The sequence below is a fragment of the Chlorocebus sabaeus genome, chromosome 1 (assembly GCF_047675955.1).
Source record: "Chlorocebus sabaeus isolate Y175 chromosome 1, mChlSab1.0.hap1, whole genome shotgun sequence".
NCBI classification, from domain to species: domain Eukaryota; kingdom Metazoa; phylum Chordata; class Mammalia; order Primates; family Cercopithecidae; genus Chlorocebus; species Chlorocebus sabaeus.
In genome coordinates this window covers 3,276,252-3,286,030 of record NC_132904.1, presented here as the reverse complement: position 1 = coordinate 3,286,030, position 9,779 = coordinate 3,276,252, and positions in this window count along the sequence as shown.

Below are 9,779 nucleotides of genomic sequence, written 5' to 3'. Positions count from 1 at the left end.
GTGATGGCCAACCAGATGTTGACTGTTATCACCCGGACTTAACTGGGAAACCCCCTTTTTCCTCCAAATTTGCTGCTCTAGATTCTAAGGGTCTGGAGGACAGAGCTTTGGCACTGTTAGAATTCTATCAGAAAAAAAGAGACAGAAGGCTATAAGCACGAGTGTGGGCTGGGTGCTGTGGTTCACTTCTGTAATCCCAGCACTTTGGGAGGCCAAAGCAGGAGAATCCCTTGAAGCCAGGAATTCAAGACCAGCCTGGGCAACATAGCAAAACCCTGATTCTACAAAAAATTAAAAAGTTATCTGAGTGTGGTGGCACACACCTGTAGTCCAAGCTACTCAGGAGGCTGAGGCAGGAGGATCCCTTGAGCCCAGGAGTTTGAGGCCAAGGCTGAGGCGGGCAGAGTATCTGAGGTCAGGAGTTCAAGACCAGCCTGGCCAACATGGAGAAACTCAATCTCTACTAAAAAATAAGAATAAAAAATATAACCTGGTGTGGTGGCGTGCACCTGTAGTCCCAGCTACTTGGGAGGCTGAGGCAGGAGAATCACCTGAACCAGGGAGGTGGAGGTTGCAGTGAGCCAAGATCATGCCATTGCACTCCAGCCTGGGTGACAGACTAAGACTCCGTCTCAAAAATAAAAAAAAGAAAGGAAAGAGTGTGGTGGGAGACAGAACTTACAGCTTCATGCTTAAGCATGAGGACCCTACTGCTGGGCAATAAGGATGTTGGCTCTGCACTTGCTGTGAACTGGACAAAATTGAGACCTGGCACTGCTGTTCCCCCCTTGTTAAGTGGGAGCAATGTCAAGTGTGACGCCTACCTAGCTCAGGGAGTCTGAGTCACTGTACAGCAAGGACTGAGATGAGGGCCTTGCCTTTGGTCAGGGGGCAGTAAATGCTGGTCATCACCAGGGGCCTGGGTTTCCAAGCTCCCACTTTTGTCATTTGCTCAGGGGCTCTGTCCCCCATCAGCTCCTTCTGCATCCACAGGGTCTCTATAAAAAGCCACTGCAGCCACTGCCCTCCCAACAGCACCTCCCTCCAGGAGACCCCCTTACAGCTTTCCTGTTGCAGGCCCCTGTCCACACCTGTGTTTCTGGTCCCAGCCCAGCCTCATCCTCTGCAGGTGCATTTGCATGAACTGCCTGGCTTTCTTCCTTTCCTAGTGAAAAGATATCATCTACAGACATGAAATGCATTCATTTCAGGTGCAGAGGGATGACTCACATTTGCCTACTCCTGAGTAATTGGACCAAAGCCTAGAATATTTCATGTGTCCTTAAGGCAGCACCCTGTTCCCTTCCAGCTAGGTTACCCCACCCAGTTCCATGGTCCCTGGAGGTAACCATGCTTCTGTCTCTAATTATGATAGTAAGTCCTTCCCGCCCTTGGCCACCATATAGAGGGACTCACGTGGTGCACAGTCTTGGGTCTGCTTCCTTCGCTCAACGTCCCATGTGCAGACTCAGCCATGCTGCTGGGCGTAGCCATTGCTGCTTTCTTGGTTTCTTTCAGTTGCCATGCATTTTTCCATTGTGTGGCTGTACTTCAAATTATTCATTCTACTGCTGATTGATGTTTGGGCTGTTGCCAACTGTTTCTTTTTTTAACTATTTACAAATAATGCCACTATGAATGTTCTTGCATGTGTCTTCTGGTGAGCATGAAGGTTGCATCCCTGGGAATACTCCCAGGAGTAGGGTTGTTGGCTCATAGGGTACATGAACACTTGGCTGTAAGAGACGCTGCCAAACAATCTCCCCAAGGAGTTGTTCCCACGTGCACCCCATCAGCAACTGGAGAACACATCTCTACAACAGATAGGCTTCTCAGCCCTTTTCTTTGCCATTCTGGTGAAGATGCAGTAGCTCCTGGTGGTTTTAATTTGCATTTACCCGATAACTAATGATGTTGAGCATATTTTCACTTACATTAGTCATTTTGTCAAAGCCCCTTTCTCACCTTAAAAGCATCAGGGTGCCATTTTCTCCATGATTTGTAAGAACCTCTTTTATTTTTATTTATTTTTATATATATATATATATATATATATATTTTTTTTTTTTTTTTTTTTTTTTTTGAGATGGAGTCTCGCTCTGTCGCCCAGGCTGGAGTGCAGTGGCCGGATCTCAGCTCACTGCAAGCTCTGCCTCCCAGGTTCACGCCATTCTCCTGCCTCAGCCTCCCGAGTAGCTGGGACTACAGGCACCCGCCACCTCGCCCAGCTAGTTTTTTGTATTTTTTAGTAGAGACGGGGTTTCACCGGGTTAGCCAGGATGGTCTCAATCTTCTGACCTCGTGATCCGCCTGTCTCGGCCTCCCAAAGTGCTGGGATTACAGGCTTGAGCCACCGCGCCCAGCCAGAACCTCTTATATTAAGTTGGTGACAAAGTAGCTGCAGTTCTTGTCACTGAAATAGCAAAAGCCACAATTACTTTTGCACCATCATAATATAATGTGGATGTGAGTCCTCCAGGGGACGGAAGTGTCATTGCAAATAACTTCCCCCTCTTGGTGAATTGCCTTTTCATTCTCGTAGCATTTTCTTTTGATGAAGAGAAGTTCTAATTTCATCAATGTCCACTTTTTTTCCTTTTCTTTTGTGGTTAGTGCTTTTTATCATCCTGTTTAAAAATCTTTGCCTAACCAAGATCCTTTTCTTACATATATTTTTAAAGATTTTATGGGTTTGCTTTTTCCATTTAGATTAATAATCCATTTCAGTTTTGTAAATGATACGAGTTGGAGTCAAAATTCATTTTTCTCCATTTGGGTATCTATATGACTCAAAAATTTTTATTGATTTTTTAACTGCTAATTTTTTCATTGAAAATATTCTTCATTTCTCACTTGGTTGAAATGGTGCTGTATCACCAGTCTGATATGTAACCAGTATGTAAACACATCACCAATATGTAAATGTGGCACACCTATTTATTTATTTAGCTCTTCTTTAATTTCTCTCAGAAATAATTTGTGGTTTCCAAAATACAGTAAGTCTTCCATATTTTTAATTAAAATTTCATTCTAAGTCTGCTGTTTTTGACACAGTAAATGTTATCAAAAAATTGATATGATTCCTTTTTTGCAAGAATAGAAATAAACTAGATTTTTGATATGGACCTTGTATCCTGCAACCTCACTAAATTCACTTATTAGTTCTGGTAGCTTTTCTGTAGACTTCTTAGGATTTTCTGCACAACTATTGTGGGGGACTGTCAAGACCACCCTCAGGTCTGATGATTCCCTAAGAAGGCTCAGAAAACTGCAGCTTCCAGGGAAAGAACAAAAGTCAACATGAGCAGAGGGAAAAGGTGCATGCGAGTGGAGTCTGGGGGAGACCAGGCATAAGCTTCAAAGGGTCTCTCCCAGTGGGGTCATGCAGGACATGCTTAATTTTCCCAGCAACAAGATGTGACAATACGTGTGACATGTTATCAATGAGGGAAGCTCAGTTGAGATTAAGCAGCCAGGACTTTTCAGGAGTGCTGGCCTTATACCATATCCAGCCTCTGCTTGGCATGGTCAAAATTCCAGAGTTCCAGAAGGAAAGCAAGCGAACCAAAAGGCATACTATTTGTATCAACAGTCTAGGCACAGTGAGCTACTCATGTCAATCACAGTGGTGAGAACCCTACCTACATCTAAATTCCCAGATGCTACTTAAGGGCCTACCTTGAAGGCAGACCTTTCCTAACAGAGTAGTTAGGGCCTGTTGTATTAACTCTTTCCTACATAACAATCTTGTGAGTTGTACTAATTTACTTATTTCTTCCTAATCTATGTCTTTTTAAATTTTTTTCTTGCCTTATTGCAATCTCTATGATCTCCAATATCATTTGGAAGACGTGACAGTGAACATTCTTGCCATGTTCTTGATCTTATGGGGAGAGAATCCAATATCTCACCATTAAATATGAAGCGAGCTGTAGGTTTTCTATGGATGTCTTTGATCAGATTAAGTAAGTTTGATTCCCTATCTATGAGAGTTTTTATCATGAATTAGTGTCCTTTTTCCTCCATCTATTTGATTTAATAAAATGGTTTTTCTTCCTTATTAAGTTAATGTGATTCATCATCAGTTGACTGCCCTGTTCTTTTTGAGAGCTTCATAATATTCTGCCATGTGGATGCATTTAATAAACCAATCACCTACTGATTTGCATAACTTGTTCCCAATCTTTTGACGGTTTTTTGCACAGGACACTGCAATGCGCAGCCTTGAACCTGCAGCCATTTTGCACATGGCAGGATACAACTGTGAGGACACTCCTAACAGTGGGATATGTGGGCATCCGCACCCATCACACCAGGATCCACCACACCCTGGAGATCTTAGTGTATTCCAAGGTACAGAGGGCCATGGTGACCCCCCCTGCAGCTCCTTGCATTCCTGTTCAGGGGGGAACAGCCAAGATGGTTCTGCAGACACCTTTGCTGCCCTCCCCAGGGTCATCTCCAAGTCTTAAAGGGAAGACAGCTGTTCCTGCCTCTACTCAGCCTCCACAGCAGCGTTTCTCATCCGCAAGGCAAGTCAAGAATGAATTCTTTCTCAAGACAGAGTGGAGTTCACTCCCACTTAAAGAAAAAATAATAACCATGTAATTCAAAAGACTCCCGCCTCCTCCTCACTTATCTAAGTCTGTAGTCTTCCAAGTGTGCTCAGGGGTAAGAAGAAGTGAGCCAACAACACGGAAACCAGTTCCAGAATTGGCACTTCCATTGCAGCTAAGTGTTGCAAACAATTCTGCAGCTGAAATCCCTGGCCAGAAAGCTTGGCGGTCGATATCTTGATGATCTTGGCCATGGGGATTTGCATCAATAATTCTAACTGGGCTTTGACTGGGGTGGAGCAGTGCTGGAGGCCCAGGGAGGTGGTGGGCATGGCTGTCGCTGTGTCAATGTGGGAGAAAGCAGCAGGAGAGGTCTGAGAGTCCACAGGGCTGCTGAGGCCCTCAGAACGACCCTGGCTTTTATTCTGAGCAACACTAGAAGACCTTGGAAAGTTCTGAGTGGTGGAGTGACAGGACTTGACTCACATTTTGATGGGATAGTCTGGCTGTTGAGCCAAGAACAGACCGTGGGCAGGGGGCAGGAGGTGGGAAGACATGTGTTGGGGGCCGAGAGAGGCTGGGACGGAGGCACCCGGTGGATGGAAAGCGGTCAGATCCTGGACATTTTACAGGCACAGCCACAGGCTTGCCCTCTGATGGAACGTGGGGTGGGAGAGGGGAGTCAGGGATGATACCAGATTTTGGGTTAGAGCAACTGACATTTATGGGGAAAGGTCAGGACTGATTGAGGTGTGAAGTCAAGTCACCTTTCAGACGCTGAGTGAGGTGCAGAGGGGGCATGTGGACTCATGAGCAGAGTTCAGGACAAAGGTGTGGCTGGAGATGGAACCTTGGAGTCACCAAGCTGTGGAGGTGTTTAATTAAAGCTATGAGCCAGGTGGGCTCGCCTGGTACTTGCCTCTTGCTAACAGCCATCTTGCAGCTTCCCTGTGTGTCCAGGTGACCACACTGACCCTGTGCGAACCCCCACCCCTGCCCACTTCCTGGGACAACAAAGAGCTGGCCCACGTCTGTGGGTCATTGCTGAATGTGGGGCATAGAGTTTCCAAAAGCCAGACCCATCCCGTCCCCAGCTCCCATTCACTGCAGTCTTGGTTTTCCCAGGTAACATCCAGATTTCCTAAGAGATTTGGAGACCAAAGTTTGGTAAAGGGGCAAGAGTGGATATGTGAGCTGAGGAGGCACTCAGGGAGAATAATCTGCTCATCCTGATTAAAAAAACACACAGAGGGGATTTAGATCTCAAGTCTGCATGGACTTGAGGCCTCTTGACCTCAATGAGGCCTCTTGACCAGAAAATCTGGCCAGGCCATGGCCTGGCGTTCCCTCTCCTAATAATGCAAGGTTTTTCTTGGTCCTTTCATGGGACTCACAGAAGGGGTGCCTCGTCTACTCAGTTCTCTGTGCTCAACCCCTTGCAGGAGGGGGCAGGTGAGCGAGCGAGTGTGGGATCTGGCCGGCCACTCTGGGTGCAGACACAGGAGCAGGCTCCATGCAGGACCTGTGGCCAGACTAGGCGTGTTGCAGCCCCCAGGTGAGGGTGCCTGTGACCCCAAAGCCCCAGAGGCAGCGTTACAGTGCCCCTTTAGTTCTGCCGTTTGTGGATGGAGGTGCGTTAGCAGCTCACTTGTCCCCCTGCCTTGTCACATGGTGTGGCTGCCCTCCACTGGCAAGGGCAAAGGGCCAGTGTGACAACCTTTCTGGGTACTCACACTAGGTGGGTCCCGCTCTTGCCCAGCATCCAAGAAGAATGAAGTCACATGGACAATTGAAGGATGGTGACAGCTGAGAATTTTATTGAGCAATGAAAACAGCTCTCAGTGGAAAGGGGAGCTGGAGGGGGGCCGGGAAGGGGAGGTCATCTTCCCCAAAGTCAGGCCCTCTCCCCTCTACTGACTGAGTCTGGAGTCTTTATAAGTACAGGATGGGGAGTGCATGCTGATTGGTTTGTGAGTATGCAAAAAAAGATTAAAACTAGACTGGGCGCGGTGGCTCACGCCTATAATCCCAGCACTTCAGGAGGCCAAGGTGGGTAGATCACCTGAGGTTAGGAGTTCGAGACCAGCCTGACCAACATGGAGAAACCCAGTCTCTACTAAAAATACAAAAATTAGCTGGGCATGGTGGCGGGCACCTGTAATCCCAGCTACATGGGAGGCTGAGGCAGGAAAAATCGTTTGAACCCAGGAGGCGGAGGTTGCAGTGAGCTGAGATTGCACCACTGCACTCCAGTCTGGGTGACAGAGCAAGACTCTGTCTCAAAAACAAACAAAATCAAGGTTAAAGCAAAGATGCCACTCAAAGGTGGACACGACAGTGTAGAAAACCAATTAGGAAAGGGTAGGTATATGTAAAACAGGTGAAGGGTGGGGATCCATCAGAGGCAAGTGCACCAAACAGCAAGACAACTTCTCAGTCCAGTCCAAGGATAACTTGGCTTTCAGGCTTTAAACTGTCTTCGGCTTGGAGGTGGGGCTTCACCGGGAACCCGCCTCTGTCTGCTGGGCATTTGGCTGCCTCCTGTCGCTATCACTGACATCCGCCTCTGACAGTCCTCCAGACAGAGCTCTGAGCAGAAGTGAATTGCACACAGCTGACTCCTGCTCCGGAAACAGCCCTCCCTGCAGGCAACGCGGTGAAGCCAACCCCAGTCCTCCGCCCTCAGTGGCACCAGTGCCTGCAAGGAAACACCCCTCCTGGCCAGAAGTCCTCCTCCTCCTCCTCGGCCTGCTTAGGGCAGGAAGGTCTAGTTTATTAAAAACAAACACATCGTCTCTGTCCAGGTGCAAGCAGCCTTCCTCGTGTCTACTATAATCCTGCAGAAGTGTTACTGAAAAATAACATTTACCAAAAATACAGAAAAAAAACACGATTACCTCCACCGCACAGCTATGAATAGTGTTAATGTTTATGTTTTGGTCTATATCCTTTTATGTGTCTATTTCATATGAAAACTTTATTAATTTTTTTTGAGACAGGGTCTTGCTCTGTTGCCCAGGCTGGAGTGTGATGGCACAATCACGGCCCGCTGCAGCTTCAACCTCCCCAGGCTCAGATGATCCTCCCGCCTTGGCCTCCTGAATAGCTGGGACTACAAGCATGTGTTACCATGCCCAACTAATGTTTTCATTGTTTTTACAGAGATGGGTTTTTGCCATGTTGCCCAGGATGGTTTCAAACTCCTGAAACTCAAGGGATCGGCCCACGTCGGCCTCCCAAAGTGCTGGGATTACAGGCGTGAGCCACTGCGCCCAGCAGAAAACTTTATTATCAACCATACTTGCACGAACATTGTTATCGAAACATATTCCTCCTCCCTTGATTTCTTCAGGGTAAATTTCTTGACCTGAATGAATGGGTCACAGAACTCCTACGTGCTGTTTAGGAGAACGCTGGCTTCTTGTTGACCTCGGTGATGCCGGGAGCTACAGTTGCGATAAAGTTTGCCAATGTGATAAAATTTGTCAAAGGATCACATGATGTGAATTTTCCTCTCTCTAATTGCTAGGGAAATTGAACAGCCTTTCAGATGTTCATTGGTCATTTCTATTTTTTAATGGTATTATCAATTGACAATAATTGTTTATATGTATGAGGTACAATGTGATGTTTTGATACCTGTGTAAATTGTAGAATGAGTCAATCAAGCTACTTAACATATCCATAACATCACCTGTGTGTTTTTGTGGGTGTGGTGAGAGCCCTGAAAGTTTATTCTTAGCAATTTTGAAATATATAATACATTCCTAACTATGGTCATGCACCATGCTGTGCCACAGATTGCAGAAACTCACCCTCCTGTCTAAGCCAAACTTTGAACCTTGTGACCTACACTGCCCCTTTACCTCTCCGCCTGAGGTTTAAATTTGGCCTCTACCAGTTGCTACTTCTGTCATTTGGGGTGAGTTGCTTCAAACCCCAGGCCTCAGTTTCCCAAGAAGTCAGCTCTACCATCAAAGACAGTGCCCGCAGTCTGCCCAGCTCCTCCCAGGACAGAGATATGTGCTGAGTTTATTAAGATTGTTAAACAAGGACCAGAAAGCAGATCTGCTGGAGCCAACAGCAAGCGGGTGGTTTCTGATAAAGGCCTCCCTCGCTTTCCAAGGCTGAGGTGGGGGAGGGTGGGGTGTGTCAGGATTAAATCTACTCAAGGGAAAACAGCCTCTCTGAATGTGCCCACTGGATTCCTGCACTGACCCTGTCCTGGGGTACCGGATGCCTGCCCCTTATCAGAGGGCAGTGCCATGCCCCGTACAGCACAGGTCAGATGGCCCTGGCAATCGATCTGAGCTGCCCTTCACTGTGGAAGGGGGCAAAGGCCAGGCCGGCTTCCCAGGGAGCAGGCACTGTGGCTTCACTGGGAACAGAATGCACTCTGTACCTGGAGAATGGTAGAGGCTGGCACTGTCTAATCTGGGCTCTTGGGTCACCCTGTTCTTGCCCAGAGAGAAGCGGGCTCCATCTGAGGGCGAGTGAGGGCAGACGTGTCTGGTGGGACAGAGCCTGGGCCACAGCCTTGCATCTGCAGAACCCACTGTGCAAACATGGCATCTGGAAGAGGAACCTGCAGCCCGGCGCAAAGCTGCTCCAACAGAAACCAAACCAAAGGCAACCCTCGGCCGATTGAGACGGGCAGGTCCACATCTGAACCGAGAGCTCTCCCACCAAACTGGTCTGGGAAGCCCTTCTCATATCAAGGCAGGAAGATAATAATGACCCTCATCTTTCAAAAGAGGAAGCTGAGACACAGAGAGGGTTGGTCCGCTCAAGGTCATGCAGCTCTTAAATGCTGGGGCCAGGATTCCAACGCGGGCAAGGAGGCCCAGATCTGAGCTCACAGTGACCACACCCCAGCCTCTGTGAAATGAATTTACTCAACGTCTGGGAAAAAAAGGCAGGGTCTACTCCGCTCAGAGCCACACAGGGCAGTGTGCTCCCATCTCCCCGGCATTTGAGTCACTCTCGTGATGTGTGTCCAGCACAGATGACCGGGACCCCTGAGGCCTATATCCTCAAACAGGTAGCAGGGGGCCTGGTGCACGAACACCGGGGCTCTGCAGTCAGCCGGGGTCACAGTTCCGATACCCTCCAGGCTGTCTGGGAGGCCGCCTGGCTGTGGGACCAGTTCTCATGCGAAGCAATGAAACCACTCTGAGCCTGGCCCTCTGCCCTGGCATGGGCACTGGGCTGCCTGTGTGAAAC